We start from the raw sequence: 17928 nt of genomic DNA, 5'->3' as shown, positions 1-17928 counted from the left end.
CTTGCATTTTGAATTCTTGTGACCTGACCTCGGCTGGACTCATGACTTTTCTTTGCATTGTGACTTTTGTTTTTTCCGCACTCTCCCGGTTTGACCCTGCCTAACTCCGCCTTTTGCGCCCGGACTTGTCCGCGGCGCAATTGCCCTGCCTCTCCTTCCGTGTACTTCCCAGGTGACCCTTTGTTATTTCGTACTGTCTGTCTTATCAGTTTGTCAGTTTCACTTGTACCAGTATAGGGAACGCCACCCAGTTGTGCGCCGTCGTTTAGGTCGCGTCGTACAAGTAGGTAGGGACAGAGGTTTGGGAAGAACAGGGACCTCACTGTTTACTGTGTATTTGTTCATGACAGGTGGCATATGAAAGAGGAGATTCTGATCTTTCATATCACACCTGGATCATAGTTCTAGTGGTGACACAACCGGATATCGCCAGTTGAATACACAGTCGGGAATGGAAGCTGTATACTATATGATCACACTGTGTTGCTGAGCAGGGAAGGGGGAGAAGCTGTATGCTGATTGGACAGCGTCATACAGAAAACATCACACCGCCCAGAGTGAAAAGAAAGAGTCACCTCCTATTTGGCTATTAGTTCTACATTTAGAAAAATTATCATAACTTTTAAAATAATAAAAGTTTTTTTTAAAACAAATCACGCTGTGACGTCACTCACTTCCTGCCCCAGGTCCTGCATCGTGTCGGCCACATCGGCACCAGAGGCTACAGTTGATTCTGCAGCAGCATCAGCGTTTTCAGGTGGGTAGCTACATCGACTTACCTGCAAACGCCGATGCTGCTGCAGAATCAACTGTAGCCTCTGGTGCCGATGTGTCCTCGCTCGTCCGACACGATGCAGGACCTGGGGCAGGAAGTGAGTGACGTCACAGCGTGATCTCTCGAGAACACGCTGTGTGTCTGCACTGCCAGAAGCTGGGCGTTGTGAAGAGAAGTGGATGATACTTCTCGTCAGAACGCCCAGCTAGTAAAAGAAGTAAACACACCCCGATGTAACACACACAATACACGCCCAGTTGGACTTTTACTGTAAACACGCCCAGTTGTACTTTTGCAAGCCTCATTTGCATAAATACAAAAATGGTCATAACTTGGCCAAAAATGCTCGTTTTTTAAAAATAAAAACGTTACTCTTATCTACATTGCAGCGCCGATCTGCTGCAATAGCAGATAGGGGTTGCAAAATCTGGTGACAGAGCCTCTTTAAGTACAACTGGGCGTGTTTAAAGTTAAGTCCAAGTGGGCGTGTATTGTGTGTGTACATCTGGGCGTTTTTACTTGTTTTACTAGCTGGGCGTTGTGAATGGAAGTGTATGATGCTGACGAATCAGCATCATCCACTTCTCTTCGTTACCACCCAGATTCTGGCAGTGCACAGACACACAGCGTGTCCTCGCGAGATCACGCTGTGACGTCACTCACTTCCTCCCACAGGAACTTCATCGCGTCGGACGCTGTGTGTCTGTGAACTGCCAGAAGCTGGGTGTTAACGAAGAGAAGTGGATGATGCTGATTCGTCAGCATCATACACTTCCATTCACAACGCCCAGCTAGTAAAGCAAGTAAACACACCCAGATGTGCACACACAATACACGCCCACTTGGACTTAACTTTAAACACGCCCAGTTGTACTTAAGAAAGGCTCATTTGCATAAATATAAAAATGGTCATAACTTGGCCAAAAATGCTCGTTTTTGAAAAAAAAAACACGTTACTGTTATCTACATTGCAGCGCCGATCTGCTGCAATAGGAGATAGGGGTTTGAAAATCTGGTGACAGAGCCTCTTTAAGACTCTAATAAATCTCTAGAAAAAAAGATCTGAGGTGCTCTGACAAGATGAGTTGCTCTCAGGGGCTTCACTACAGTGAATGAAATAAATGGCACTGCAGTGTCCCAAAATCTCAAAGTGATACAGACTAAAGATAAAGAGCACCACAGTCCCTTTGGTCTGGTGGTTGCGGAGGTGTCCATTCAAGAACTCTTAGGGTATGTTCAGACGGGCTATTTTCAGCTGTTTTTCAGGCCATAAACGCCCCAAAAAACTGCTAAAAATGCGGGGGCTGAACGCCTCCAAACATCTGCCCATTGGTTTCAATGGGAAAAATGGCGTTCTGTTCCCACGGGGCGTTTTTTTTACTCGTCCGTTTTCAAAAACGGCCGCGTAAAAAAACACCTCGTAAAAAGAAGTGCATGTCACTTCTTGAGACGTTTTTCATTGACTCAATAGAAAAACAGTTCCAAAAACTCCGCAAAACACGCTGGTTGCTTAAAAAGCGGCTGAAAATCAGGGGCTGTTTTCGCTTGAAAACAGCTCTGTATTTTATGCCCGTTTTTGGTTTGCCGTGTGAACATACCCTTACAGATAATATCTTCTGACTTCTCAATGACACATCAGTAGATGTTCAAAGGTATATATACCCAGTGTTAGACAGAGAACAAACACATAAATTATTGTGCTGTCAACCTATCCACGGATGTAATGTAATAATGGGGTATTCCTAACTTACAGTAAACATTAATGGCATAACCACAAAATATTCTATAAATGTCTGATAAACGCGGGTCCCAGCTCTGAGACCCGTACCTATCTATAGAACTGGGGTCACCCAAACCCCATTTGGCTTGGTGAAGCCAGAGCTGGGACCCGTATCTATTAGACGTTTTATGTTATATCCGATAGATATGCCATAAATGTTCAGGTTGAAAAGTCTTTTAGCTGGGAGAGTGTGTTGGTAACTATAGCGGTTTGCAACCTTGATCTTTAAAATTAAATGTTACCACGTAAATACGAGAAACTAACCAATATACAACGGAATCATGAATATGAAAGTGTAAATAGTAATGAATTAATGTTAGTTTATTGCATCCAAATGAGTTCTGATCATTTAAAAAATATTTATACAAAATATTTATTAGAAGATATTTTTGATGAAGGGAGAGTCATTGGTCCATAATAGTGATGATATAGCAGACGTGATTTTTTTTCCTTGAAGCTACATTCGCGATGTCAGTAGTGCGTCAATGAGCGTTCTTGAATCTAAGTAGAGGAGAAAGACAAGGGCTGTTAATTGTATTATTCATATATTTTTTTTATTGTTAACTCTTCATTTTCCCAGCAGGGTTTATATAACTGTTATTTTCAGTATTTATTGTACCTCAGCAGCACACAATGCACCAAAACTGCTGCGTGCTAATATATTCTAAACATGGTCATACATATGTAATACCTGTTGTCTGATACAGACCGCTATTTCACCTGAATTCATCGTAAGCATGCAAATGGACCTGTTCGGCCGACTTTTATCTAGTTTGTAGGGCCATCTTAAAAGGTTTGCCACTTGGATGAAGCGCAATACCAGACACAGCGCATGGACGACAGTGGCGCTGTTTCTGGGATGAATAAAAGCTAACTCAATTTTTCTTATTCTGGACAACACTTTTTAGACTCTTCCCCTCCCTCTTATCCGCTCACTCTGACAACCTATCACTGTGAGGCAACTCTAACCCCATTATGCCTTTCACTGTGCAGAGACATGCCTGAGGAAAATTCACAAATTTCTCATTTCACCTCTGGTAGGCAAAACATTTACTGCTATGCAGCTGCATAGCAGTAAAAGGTCCTTGTTTAACCACTTAACGACATGGAGCAGGCTCAAGGGCTGAGCTCGCTCCATACAAAGCAGGTGACGGCTGTGTTACACAGCCGACACCTCACTGCAACGGGCGGAATCAAAGATCACTTAACATATAGGCCCATGTTTAATTTATCCCCTGACACATTGACAGTGGTGTCTAAAAATTGAATGGCTTTAGCAGACTGGACCATTGTGAATTTTATATCTAGGTCAATGCCATTGAGGAAAAAAAACCTCTTCCAACAATAAGAGGTCACCTGTCCAGATAGCAAAGACGTCATCTATGTATCGCCACCACCTCAATATATTAGAGAAGTGGTGGGTCACATAGATGAACGTCTCCTCAAGGTCTGCCATAACAATATTAGCGTATGTGGGTGCCATGTTGGCCCGCATGGCTGTACCTCTCAACAGTTAATAAAATTTGTCGTCAAACAAGAAATTATTATTCGTTAGGACAATTAGAAGAGCTAAAATAAACTCCCTACAAATGTCAGAATAGGGTGTTGAGTCAAGAGCTTTCTTGACACTAGCCAACCCTCTATCATGGTTGATATATGTATAGAGGCTTGTTAAGTCGAAAGACACAAGGATTACATTAGGGGGAACTATCACCTCTGGTCAGAAAGTCTGAGGTGTCCCTAATATATGATTTGGAATTCATTGCAAACCTTCTAAGGATTAATGGTAATATATTATCTTAATCCTTAAATTAGAACAGTTGCGTTGTTTGTGACGACTTGGCGTGTGTGACGGCTGTAACTCATATTAATACGATTGATACGTTATTGTACATTGATGTATTTTATGTTACTATTGTGATATGTTTATTTTTTATTTGAAATATTGATTCACGTCTTCCACATGATGGCTGTATGAATTACAGCATTTACACTTTATATTATTGTATTGCACTATGCACTTTAACATTAAGCATTTTTGATTATCGTATATTGCCTGTTTGTATTTTTGCACACTATATAAATGCTTTGAGCACACACATTCATTGCTTGAAAATGCCTTCAATGGGAAGGTGAAACATTGCCTGTATGTTGGGTAAATACATTTTTGGATTTTTATACACTATTGGAGTGCTGCCTTTTCTTTTGGATTGTGGTTGAACATTGTTGAGGTTTTTTGTCAAGATTCCTCAGGGGATAGCACCCATATCTTTATGCTACGGTGCAGCTCCTACATCTCGTTTGTTCTTAAAACATGCAAATTGCTGTTTTCTGGTCACCTTAGCCCCCCCCAAAAAAAGGAGTAAAGTGATCAAAAAGCTGCATGCACCCCAAAATGGTATTGGTGAACACTACAGCTCGCCCCGCAAAATTTAAGCCCTCACACCTCTAAATTGTTGGAATAATAAAAAAAGTTATGGCTCTCAGAATATGGCGAGACATTTTTTTTTTTTCCAGCAACTAGTTTTAGTTTTTTTAAAAGTTGTGTAACATAAAGCAAAACTTCTACATTTGGTATTGCCGTAATCGTATCAACCTGTAGAATAAGGTGAATATGTAGGTTTCACCTCCTGATGGACGCCGTAAAAACAAAACCCCTCCAAAAATTGTGTAATAACTGTTTTTTTGCCCATTTCACACAACAAATAATTTTTTTTTCAGATTTCCAGTACGATATGCAGTACAATAAATGGTGCCATGAAAAACTACAAATTGTCTCGCACAAAACAAGCCCCCATACGACTATGTCGACGAAGGAATAGAAAAGTTATGGCTTTTGGAAGGCGGGTAGGAGAAAATGAAAAGGGGTTAAGAGGACTTGTCATCTCTGCTGACTATAGTCTCCTGTCTGTTTTAGTAAATATGTAAAGGATCTGCCAGGCACTACGTCTGGGTATACTCCCAGGATTAATCAGTCGACACCTGAGGCCAGACCTCTGAGACTGACACCTGCTCCCACCAATCAGGGTGGCAGGCTCAGGAGTGGGAGAGCCTATCGCGGCCTGGTCAGTCAGTTAGCTCCGCCCCCTGTCCATTTATACCTGCCGTTTTCTCTTCCTCCTTGCTTGTTATTCTTCTTGGATTCCTGGCCCCACTGCTGCCTTGCTCCAGCCTGCTTCTGCCGTGCTTCTGCCTTGCTTCAGTTCCGTTTATCCTGCGTTGCTCTACCCCTGGCTTGCTTCTGCTCCGTGCTCCCGTTTGTATACTCCACTACTTCCTGATCCTGACTGGCTCATTCCCCGCTCCGTTTCCTCGCGGCGTTCCGTGGGCTACTGTATTCCCTTGCGTGTTCCCTGTTTGTCTCCCTTGCACTTAGACAGCGTAGGGACCGCCGCCAAGTTGTACCCCGTCGCCTAGGGCGGGTCGTTGCAAGTAGGCAGGGACAGGGCGGTGGGTAGATTAGGGCTCACTTGTTCCCTTCACCTCCTTCCTGCCATTACAAAATATTTTTATTCTACATAAAACAACAATTCTGGAGCATCTATTCTTACAAGTCTGTGTTGTGCTGCTTCTCTATTAGGGTAAGGCCACACGGAGCGGCCCTGACACAGTGCGGCTAACAAATGTGGCGGAACCATGTTCGTCGCGGATGTCAAATACCCTATTAATGGACGCGCGTTATTGCTTATAAAACAGCCCTTTACTTGCAAAGTCGTGCGGCCATTAAAATGAATACTTCCTTTATGGCTGCACGACTTTGCAGGTAAAGAGCCGTTTTTCCTGCAATAACGCGCTGCCATTAACAGGGTATTTGATAGCCACGCCGAACATGGTGCCGGCCGTGTCGCGACCATATTAGTGCCGCTCCGTGTGGCCTTACCCTTATTCCTGTATGAATAAATTGACAACTAGTTATTACCATTCACCTTGTCCACAGGGTCTGTCCTTGCACAGTCTGACACTGTCAGCATTAATTAGACTGTGTCAGACTGCAAGAACATGTCCCTTTGACAAGGGAAATGGTAACACCCAGCTGTCAATTTTATTTATACATTTCCAAGTGGAATAACAGAGGTACAGCATAACACTGAATTCTAAGAAAATATGCTCCAGAATTCCAGAATTGTTATTTCATAGGGAATACAGGAGAAGAAAGCTGCAGAGAAGACTGTCATGGAATGTTGGGGAAGTCTTAGGGTATGTGCACACACACTAATTACGTCCGTAATTGACGGACGTATTTCGGCCGCAAGTAGTGGACCGAACTCAGTGCAGGGAGCCGGGCTCCTAGCATCATACTTATGTACGATGCTAGGAGTCCCTGCCTCTCCGTGGAACTACTGTCCCGTACTGTAAACATGATTACAGTACGGGACAGTTGTCCTGCAGAGAGGCAGGGACTCCTAGCGTCGTACATAACTATGATGCTAGGAGCCCGGCTCTCTGCACTGTGTTCGGTCCGGGACTTGCGGCCGAAATACGTCCGTCAACTACGGACGTAATTAGTGTGTGTGCACATACCCATAGGGTATGTTCACACGGCCAAATTTCAGACGTATACGAGGCGTATTTTGCCTCGTTTTACGTCTGGAAATACGGCTCCAATACGTCGGCAAACATCTGCCCATTCATTTGAATGGGTTTGCCGACGTACTGTGCAGACGACCTGTTATTTACGCGTCGTCGTTTGACAGCTGTCAAACGACGACGCGTAAAAATACAGCCTCGTCAAAAGAAGTGCAGGACACTTCTTTGGACGTTTTTGGAGCTGTTTTCTCATAGACTCCAATGAAAACAGCTCCAAAAACGGACGTAAAAAACGCCGCGAAAACGCCGCGAAAAATGCGCGTTGGTCAAAAAACGTCTGAAAAGCAGGGTCTGTTTTCCCTTGAAAACAGCTCTGGATTTTCAGACGTTTTTGTTGACTACGTGTGAACATACCCTTACAATGGTTTAAGAGCAAGGGGTTGCAGATCACTGATATTAACCCCTTTAGGACGCAGCCTGTTTTGGCCTTGTGGCACAGCCGATTTTTTCAAATCTGACGTGTCACTTTATGTGGTAATAACTCCGGAATGCTTTTACCTATCCAAGCGATTCAGAGATTGTTTTCTCGTGACGTATTGTACTTGATAGTGGAAAAACTTGGTCGATAAACACCAAAATTTAGAGAAAATGTGCCAAAATTAGCATTTTTCTAAATTTAAATGTATCTGCTTGTAAAACCGATAGTAATACCACACAAAATAGTCACTAGTTACCATTTCCCATATGTGTACTTTATATTTGCATCGTTTTTTGAACATCCTTTTATTTTTCTAGGACGTTACGAGGCTTAGAACTTTAGCAGCAATTTCTCACATTTTCAAGAAAATTTCAAAAGGCTATTTTTACAGGGGCCAGTTCAGTTCTGAAGTGGTTTTGAGGGCCTTATATATTAGAATACCCCAATAAATTACCCCATTTTAAAAACTGCACCCCTCAAAGTATTCAAAACAGCATTCAGAAAGTATTTTAACCCTTTAGGCGTTTCACAGGAAATAAAGCAAAGTAGAGGGGAAATTTACAAATTTCTCCTTTTGTTGCCGAAATTCATTTGTAATAAAAAAATTTGTGTAACACAGAAGGTTTTACCAGAGAAACGCCACACCAGCAGTGACTAGCAAGGAGGGAGGTTGTGTGTGAGAGAGCTGCTGAGTGTGTGCTGTTTGTGTGCTGTGTGGCCCACACCCGGGATCCAGGGAGTTTCCTTTTTTTCACCAGCCCAGGTTCCTATCACCTGCCTGGGCTAAGGAAGCTTCCCTGAAGGAGGCTCCATTCATACATGGAGCCTCAGACCTCTACCCCCTGGAGCATGCAGGCGGTGGGTAGAGGGTCTTCCCAACCTGCTGGGAACGTGCAGCCAGCATCAGGGGTGAGAAGGTCATCCCGTGGAAAGATCTGTGCGGCCCCCCCTGATGCTGGGGCTCTGGAAGGAGCCAGGAGGAGAGACATGGAGGATCACCCAGGTGGAGGACCAGAAGGCCCAGCAAGGCAAGACACCCGACCTGACGAACAGAGCACGGTAGAGGAATGGGGGCTACTGCGGTCGGGAGAGTCTGTGGAGACCTTCAGCTCCCGCCTAGCTGCCCGGCTGGAAGAATACCGGGACCTCGGTAAGTCCCTGCGGCGGCTGCGGGAAGATCTGGCGGTCGCAAGGGGACGAGCCGCGAAAACATCAGGCGCCAAGAGGTCCCGGTATAGTCTACAGGTAAAGGAACTACTTGAAGAAATTAATATGGTGGAGGAGAGGAAGATGGAGATTGTGGTCGGTGGGGGAGCCTTCGGGGAGAAATTGGAGAATGATGAAAGGTTTTCCCTGATGGCGTCCCCCACGCAAAGTAATGAAACCCCCTGCAAAAGGGGAGTAAAAGCATTGGCTGCTAAAAGTACAGTGGCAGCGGAAGCTGCAGAGAAGGAGGCCGCAAAAGTGGAGGCCGCAAAAGTGGAGGCTGCACAAGCGGAGGAAAGCGTGGAGGTGGAGAGGACGCCAACCCGGGAGGAGACGGAGACGGGCTCGGAGCCCCCCTGGGAAGGCAGTAATGGAGGGACAAGTGGGGAACTTTCCTGCAGCCAAAGTGTGCATGACATTGAATCAGGCAGTGGGCACCCCCCGGGGTTGCTCACGCAAATACGGCTGCAGGAGTCCCCAGTGTCCCTCCAGAACTTTACTTTTGGAGATGAGTTGCCACCGGAGGAGGAGAAAACAAAAAAGAAAAAATTATGGAAGTTGAGGCGGAAAAAGGCAAAGGGGAAGACAGGTGGAGTATCTTACAAATATTCCTACCTGTCTTCCTTGCGTTCCGGACCGGGTGAGAGCTCGGTTCGGGACGCAAACCCCACAAATCCCCCAGCTCCGGCCTCTGCAGTGGGGTCCTGGCGGGTATGTGGGCAGAAAAACATGGTGCTGGTTTTGAGCAATGTGGCCAAGATGGCGCCAGATGCCGTCTCCTGTAAAGGAGGTGGTGTCGATGGCCACGTGGCGCTAGGGGGCGTGTCCCCTGTGTCCGGCGGATGGGGAACCTCAGAAGCCGGTCTCTGGCGCAAGCCGGAGGCCGGGGGACAGGGGAACCGGAAACCGGATGTGGCGCTGGAAAACCGGAAGTCTGCTGGCCATGTGACTCGGCCAGCGGACGCACCAGAAAGTGTTGCGAGAGCAAGTGGTGGCGGTAGGAGAGGCTTCGGCACTGCTGGCCATCCCCAGACGGGAGGGGGGGGTGGTTTGGTGCCGGGAGCAGCTCTAGCGGTGCCTGCGGCCCCTCCATCTGCATCGCCGCAAGGAGGTGGGAGGGGTTTAGCGGGCACGGGGGGTGACGGCACCCCTCCTCCCAAACATTGTATTGGTGGCGCAATAGATATGGAGGTCGGTGAAGCGGAGGGTGCTGAGGGATTGCCGCCCGAGATATCCGGCGGCGCCCCAGAAGTAGCGGCACCTGATGATGTGGAGACCCCAAAAACGACAAAAACAACATATAAAAAGCCTATGGACAAGAGGAAGAACTCCGTAACCAGCCTGGCCGGTATGAAAGTTGTGGAGAGGAATGTAAGTGGAAATGTAAATATTAATGGTAATGTTAGTAGTGTTGGTAATATTGTTGGTGGTGGTAATGTTGTGGATATTAATGTTATGGATGTTAATGTGGGTTGTAATATTGTGGGGCGAGTGTCAACCAGTGGCGGGCCGGCTGCTCCTTCTGCCAGAGCGCCCGGCAGGTTGTATGCGGGCGTTGTGGTGGGGGGACCGCCGGCCCACCCATCCTCATCTTCTGGGCCCGGGGACGGCAGTTTGCAACAGCGCCTCCTAGAAGCCTTAAGGGAGGGGAAGCAAACAATAACAGTAGGGGGAGTGCAGAAGGACCTATCCTTTTGGATAAATAGGTATGGTCTGGATGCCTTCCGAGAGAGACGGGGAGATCAGTGGTCGCTCCCAACAACCGGGCCGGCCGTGGCCAGGAGGAATGTGGTCCGTCTCCAGTGGCGTGGCAATGATGCGTGCCCTCCTCGTAAGAGGGTGGTGGAGCTGCTGCTGGAGATGGGCTTCAAGGCGAGTGACATCTACGCCTTGATACATCCTCATGGTACGGCTGAGTTTGACATCAGCTTTGTTCAGCCGGGGGGCCTTGAGGTCTTCTGGGGGAACTATGAGCTGGTGAAGAGCAAGCCCGGCTGGCGAGGGTTTGCTGCGCAAGCAATCTCTCGCCAGAATGGTCTCAGGAAAGTGACCGTTCTTACCCGTAACGAGTCGCTTTCCTGTGTGGACATCATGACCTGGTTGGGAAGATACGGTGAGGTAGCAGAGATGCCACGGAAGAACTGCGATGAGTTTGGCATCTGGTCGGGAGCCTGGACGTTTATGGTAAAACTTAAGCGTCTGGGGCAGACGGTGTCCCACATACCATCATCTGCTTTCTTGGGAAGAGATCGAATCCTTGTCTTCTACCAGGGGCAGCCGAAGCTGTGTCACCGGTGTGGCGACCCCTCACACTTGATCGCAAGCTGCACTGTGCAGAAGTGCGCTCATTGTGGGGGGGGGGGGTAGGCCATCTGGCTGCATCGTGTGAGCAGATTAGGTGTAACCTGTGTGGTGACCTAGGTCACCCTTTCAGTCGGTGTCCGCGCTCAGTCGTCAATGTCTGTTCCAACCCTACGGAGAATGTAAGGAGGGAGGTCTCCGTGGGCGAGGGGGTGGACAGAGACGATAGAGCCCAAGAGCAAAGGACGAACGCCAGGAGGGTCCCCCTTCTCGTCAGAGAAGGGCGGAAAAACGCAGAAGGGAACGAGAGCTGAGGAGGACCCAGGAAACTGGGGACTCCTCTGGCTCGGACCTGGATGCCCCCCAGGATACTGATGCTCTTGGGGAGGCCGTACTGGACGAGGAGATAAGGAGGATAGAGAGAGAGCAGAGGGCTGAGGACTCCCAGTCCTCCCACTATGAAAGTGTGGAAGAGGAAGGGAGGTCACAGCCTAAAACAAAACAGGGGACACCGGGTAACATCAAAACAGGGCTAAAAACATCTGGCCCTGCCCCGGCCAAGGAAGGCAAAACCTGCACCCCCCCTGGTGTGCTCCCCCAACCGATACCGTGTTCTCATGGATATTCCAGACCCCCAGGCTGGGGGAGAGAGCACGGTAGGGAGTCTAGGAGTCGTTGAGCCTCCTCTTCTGCGGGGGCCACTGTCCCCGGGGGAGGGGGTCGGCCCGGACCCAGGAGATGAGAATGGGAGGGGGGTGGTGGAGGTTATGGACTCCTCAACAACAACAAAAAAGAGGTAAAGAGGGTGAGGGGTCCTCCTCAGAGGAGAAAGCAAGGGGTGGGAAGAAGAAAACCGTCTAATTCAATCATTTATGATGGCGGCACCCACTCCTTTGACGCTGGCATCGATTAACGTTGCCAGCATTAAGTCGAATATGGCTAGATTTGCAGCCTTTGATTTTCTCGGCCGGGTTGAAGCTGACATTTTGTTTTTGCAGGAGACCAGACTGTCACTTTTGGCAGAGGTCGTGAAAGCTAGGAGGGAGTGGCGACGCGGGCCCTCCTACTGGTCTCTTGCGGCTGAGCCATATAGCGGGGTGGCGGTACTTTTTACCGCACCGGTCACATGCCGGCGGATGATCGAGTTAGAAATGGGGCGGTGCTTGATCTTAGATGTCCTCATGAGGGGACAAGAACTAAGACTCATCAACATCTACAGTCCCCAGACAAAGTGGGACCGGAAAAGTGTCTTCATGAGGATTAAGCCCTTCCTTTTTACAGGCCGACAAGTCATTTTTGGAGGGGACTTTAACACTGTCGTTAGGCCCCAAGACAGAGGAGGTTCCAGAAAGGTACTGGCCTATGATAGTGTCGAGATGAATAGAATAGCTAGTGATGCTCGCCTGGAGGACATCCACATTCGGTATACCCCAGGCCACTCGGGGTTCACCTATCACAGTGGTAGTCGTAGGTCCAGAATAGACAGGTTTTTTTTAAAGGAGGACGCCATCTCTTCGGCAGTGTCCGTTGTTGAGGTGGAGTTCTCCGATCACTGTATGATTATGTTTTCTTTGAATGTTGCAGAGTCCCTCCAGATGGGACGAGGTATATGGAGGCTGAATTCTACTCTCCTGGAAGAAGCAGAGATAAGACAGGCCTTCGAGGATTTTCTTCAGAGCCAGGTACCTTTATTGGATCTAGGTGGTACTAAGTCTGAGTGGTGGGAGGTGTTCAAAGAACGGGTGGCAGAGTTTTTCCGCCAGATCTCGTGCCTCAGGTCCATGAGCAAGTATCGCCTGTATCAAGACATGAGGAGGAAACTCGAACATCTAGTCTCAACCGGAGGTAGCCGTGAGGAAATCTCCGTGGTGAAAGCTCTGCTCAAAAGTTGCCAATATGATAGGCACACGTCTTTGGTTCTTGAACGGGATTTCGGGAGGTACCGCTCGACCCGACCCTTACAGGAACTGCAAGATGTCATTGAGTCGTAAGGTGGTGACAGGACTGGTAGATAGTACAGGCTCCCTGATGAGATCCAAATCAGGGATCCTGGAGGTCATCAGATCCTTTTATTCGCAGCTTTTGGGTGAGCAGGATCTAAACCGAGACGAAATGTCGGCTTTCCTGGCTGAAAGCATCCCTGAGCAGACCCCTCGCTTGGTGTTTTGACAGAGTCGATCAAGGAAGAGGAAGTGATGCTGGCGATTGATGGGTTGGCCATCAAAAAGTCGCCAGGCCCAGATGGCTTAACATCTGAGTTTTATAAGGCTTTTAAGGGAACCTTAGTTCCCCTCTTGACTGCGGTTTTTAATGAGTGTCTCTCCTCGGGCACTCTGCCAAAGTCAATGGGCAAGTCGGCCTTGATCATTCTGTCAAAGGGTAAGGATTCGACTCGTATTGAGAACTGGCGTCCCATAGCGCTCCTCAATATGGACAGAAAGGTTCTCGCAAAAGTACTGTTTAATCGGCTGGTGAAGTTTGCACCCCGGCTCCTTTCGTCAGCCCAGCATTGCTCTGTTCCAGGCCGCAGCACCTTTAATGCTGTCCTCAGTGTCAGAGAGGCAGTGGAGCAGGGACATTCTGGCCGATGGGAGGGGTACATGCTGTCCTTGGATCAGGCCAAAGCTTTTGACCGGGTGAATCACAAGTACCTTTGGTCAGTCCTTCTGAGGTATGGCCTACCGGGTGAGTTCGTTAATTGGCTCCAGACCCTATACGCTGGGGCTGAGTCTTTTGCACTGGTGAACGGTTGGACTGGAACCCCCTTTGAGGTTGGGTCTGGTGTCCGCCAGGGTTGTCCCTTAAGCCCCTTGCTGTATGTTTTCGCGATCGACCCCTTTCTTAGGCGGCTCGATCGTGGGCCATTGGCGGGGGTGGGGATGGACTTGGAGGAGCCGGAAGCCACTCAGAGGGTGGTTGCGTACGCGGATGAAAGTCACTATCTTTGTCTCCTCGAGAGGGCAGGCACAGTGGGTGATGTCAGAAGTTGAGCGCTACTCACGGGCATCTGGGTCCAGGATCAACCGGGACAAGTGTGAAAGTCTCTGGCTGGGGGGGGGGGGATCCCAGTTTTGATCTCCCGGGCACCCTCCCAGAGCCCAAAGGGTCTGCTAAAATCTTAGGCGTTGAATTTGGCCCGGGTGATTACCCCATGAAAAACTGGGAAGGTAGGCTATCAATAGCTGCCCAGAAGGTTGGCCAATGGAAGGGATGGTCTTTGTCCCTTAGGGAAAGGGTTCACCTGGCCAAGGCTTACCTGATGCCCATGTTGCTCTACCTTGGCAGCGTGTGCGTGTTGCCAGAACCTCTCTGGACTCTGGTCTATAGCCTGTTCTTCCAACTGTTATGGGGAAACAGGCTTAACCTAATCAAGAGGGAGGTTACTTACCTACCGAGGAAACTAGGTGGGTTAGGTATGGTTAACCCAGTGGTGTTTCTAGTAAACACTTTCATTAAAATTAATTTGGCGAACCTCTTTGAAAGAGAAAGGGCTCCTCTGTGGATATCCTCCTGCAGGGGATGGTTTCGGCCTTTCTTCCAGGAATGGGAGACAGGAGGCCAAGCGAAAGACCTGCGTGCACCCCATGGGCACCTCCCGGCTTATGCCGCCCCGGTTCTGAAGGTTGTTCGTCGGTGGGGTCTGGAGGCGAGGGAGATCAAGACCATGTCGAGAAAATTTCTTGACAGAAAGGTCTTGTTGACCTGCTTCCAGAAGCCCCTGGCGCTCAGGGACTGCCCAAGTAGCGACCTCGGGGTGGGATTAAAACTTTTAAACTCTGTGAGGATTCCCCAGAAGTTTTGGGATCTGGCTTGGCGCTGCTTCCATGGGAGGAGTGCGATGACACGCTGGAAAGCATGGACCATTTCTTGCTTCAGTGTCCCTTCAATGCAGAGGTTTACAAACGGGTGGTTCCTCCATCGGTTGGCCCGGTCTGACCAACCTCTCCTACGCTGGTTGGGCCTATGGGGCATTCGGAGACCTGGGTGGAAGGGATCATTGCACTTCTTTTTTAGTTAGTTTAGTGATCAGGTATTTCACGTGGAACGCAAGGTGTTTAGTATCGACTCAGTGTAAAATCCTCCTGGAGGACGAGGTGTGTAGGAATATCATGGGTGACCTGGTGAAGGTCCGGTCTCTGGAGGTTGAGAAACTGGGTGCATCCAAGGCCTCTCGACTTTGGAGGGGCTTTAATTTTAGGGTGCCCTAGGTCGAACCAACCTTCAGGGGGAGGGGAGGGGGTGCCCCTGGGTATTAGACTGGAGGTGGGGGTCTGCACCTGGCCATGACACCGGGAAATAGCGATAGGGACAGAATGAGAGTCAGCAGGAGGGACAGATTAGTTTATAAAGTAATAAGGGAAAGAGATAGGGCAAGCAGGATAGGTTTAACGATAGGGACCGGGGTGGTGGTTGGGGGTGGCTTAGGCCTCTGGGCTGGTGCTCTAGGGTGGCTTTCCTCACTCTCTCCTCTGGTGATGGGCTGAGTAAGCACAAGTAGGTTTTTGTTTTGAGCTTTTTGGAGACAGAAAAAGGGCTTACAAGCAGCCAAACTTAGGTTTTCGGGTTTATGTATATAGTATGGTATTTGGTTATAGTTATGTGTCAGTAAGATTATATGGTGTTTAGGTGTATGCATGGATTTGTGTGAATGTTTAGGTAAGATGGGCAGTAGATAGGTGGGGTGGGGGGCCTGGGGGTGTGCCCAGGCCGATTCTGGACTACGTGGACGTGAGGAGGACATGAGACGTGGGATCGGGCTGGGTGGGTGATGTGTTGGGGGAGGTGATGGGTGGTGATGGATAAGTTAGTGTGTACAAGGTTAGGTATGAATGTGGATAAGTTAATAAAATAAAAAAAATGTAAAAAAATATATAAAAAAAAAAGTAAAAAAAAATGTATTCAAAAAAATTTAAAGATGGGAAAAAAAAAAATATTTTGGGTTTGTTTTGTTTTTTTTGTGTTTTGTTTTTTTTTCTTTTCATTTACATGGTGCACTGAAGTAAGTGCACCATGGGATGGTAACTTTTATTTTTAGAGTTTATTATTATTATTATTATTATTTTGTTTATAATATTATTGTGATTATTATTTATTTTGTTTTATATATGTGGTGTTTTGTTTTAGGGGGCCATTGGTTGGCACATGGTTTTTAAGAGTATGTTCTAAAAAAAAATAAAAAAATAAGTATGTTGTATATAATGTTATATTTATGTTTTCTTGGGGTTAGGGGGTATAGGTGTGTGTATGAATGAGTATGGGATTATAGTTATGTATGCATGGGGATTTATGTAAAAAGTGCCAGGCTGGGTAAAACGTGATGCACAGAAATGTACATAAGTTTTGTTTTGTTTTCTTTGTATGTACCTTTTATTTTGTAATGTTTTATATTTTTCTATTAAAAGAGTACCAGAGAAATACAACTGAATATTTATTGCCCAGGTCCTGCAGTTTTTAGGAATATCCCACATGTGGCCCTAGTGTGCTAATGGACTGAAACACAGGCCTCAGAAGCAAAGGAGCACCTAGTGGATTTTGGGGCCTGCTTATTTTTAGAATATATTTTAGAATATATTTTAGGCATGTCGAGTTTGAAGAGGTCTTGTGGGGCCAAAACAGTGGAAACTCCCCAAAAGTGACCCCATTTTGGAAACTAGACCCCTCAAGGAATTTATCTAGGGGTATAGTTAGCACTTTGACCCCACAGGTGTTTTCCTATATTTATTGGAGTTAGTCTGTGAAAATGAAAATCTACTTTTTTTCTGAAATAACATAGAAAATTTAAATATTTACAAGGAATAAAGAAGAAAATTCACCCCAACATTTGTAAAGCATTTTGCTTTTCCATTCTAGTTTTTCACTCCCCGCCTTCCAAACGTCATAACTTATTTTTCCATGAATTTAGCGGTGTGAGGGCTTATTTTTGGCAGGACGAGCTGTAGTTTTTATTGGTACCATTTTTTGGTAGATGCAAATTTTTGATCACTTTTTATTACTTTTATTTAGAGCTTTGGTGGCCAAAAACAGTGATTTTGGCGTTTTAAATTCTTTATTTCTTACGGCGTTCAGAATGCGCTATAAATGACAATTGTACTTTATTCTGCGGGTCGGTACGATTACGGCAATACCATATGTATATGGTTTTTTTAATGTTTTGCAGTGTTTGCACAATAAAATCACATCTTTATAAAAAAAAATTTTTTTGTGTCACCATATTCTGAGAGCCGTAACTTTTTGGTTTTTCAGTCAAAAAAGCGGGGTAAGGGCTTGTTTTTTGCGGGACGGGTTGTAGTTTTTATTGGTACTATTTTCGGGTACATGCGACTTTTTGATCACTTTTTATTCTATCTTTTGGGAGGGATGGTGACCAAAAAATAGTGATTTTGGCATTGTTTTTAGTTTGTTTTTTTTGCGGCGTTCACCGTGCGGTAAAAATAACATTATAGTGTTCTAGATTGGGTCGTTACGAACGCGGTGATACCAAAAATGTGTACTGTTTTTTAACTGTTTCATTTTTTTCCTATAATAAGAGACTTATTATAGGAAAAAAAAATATTTTATTTTTACACTTTTGTAAAACATTTTTATTAACTTTTTTTTTTCTTTACTTTTTACACTTTCTGTTTTTACCTGCAGCTCTGATCGCTGCTAAAATATATTACACTACTTAGGTAGTGTAACGTATTCCAACTGTCAGTGTGACGTCAGTCACTCTGACAGTTGGTCTATGAGGATCAGCAGAGGCTGATCCTCATAGGCTGACATACATGGCAGACCCGAAGGTCGTTGTCTGTGCCATCACAAGCATCAGCAGCCCCCACAATTGCATGGGGGCTGCTGATGTGCTACAAACCCCCTACAGGC

General features: G+C 46.7%; 1 protein-coding gene across 1 annotated transcript in view; it reads right to left on the bottom strand.

Moving 5' to 3' along the window:
- Positions 1–2849: 2849 nt before the first annotated feature.
- The window catches only part of PRELID3A (PRELI domain containing 3A), an 84663-nt gene continuing 69584 nt past the window's right edge, over positions 2850–17928 (bottom strand). Inside the window, exon 7 of the mRNA XM_075828370.1 lies at positions 2850–3056. The gene's annotated coding sequence lies outside the window, so the exon portion shown is untranslated. The remainder of the gene's footprint in view (positions 3057–17928) is intronic.

Source organism: Rhinoderma darwinii, chromosome 5 (genome assembly GCF_050947455.1).
Source record: "Rhinoderma darwinii isolate aRhiDar2 chromosome 5, aRhiDar2.hap1, whole genome shotgun sequence".
Taxonomy (NCBI): domain Eukaryota; kingdom Metazoa; phylum Chordata; class Amphibia; order Anura; family Rhinodermatidae; genus Rhinoderma; species Rhinoderma darwinii.
This window is presented reverse-complemented; position numbering and strand designations above follow the sequence as displayed.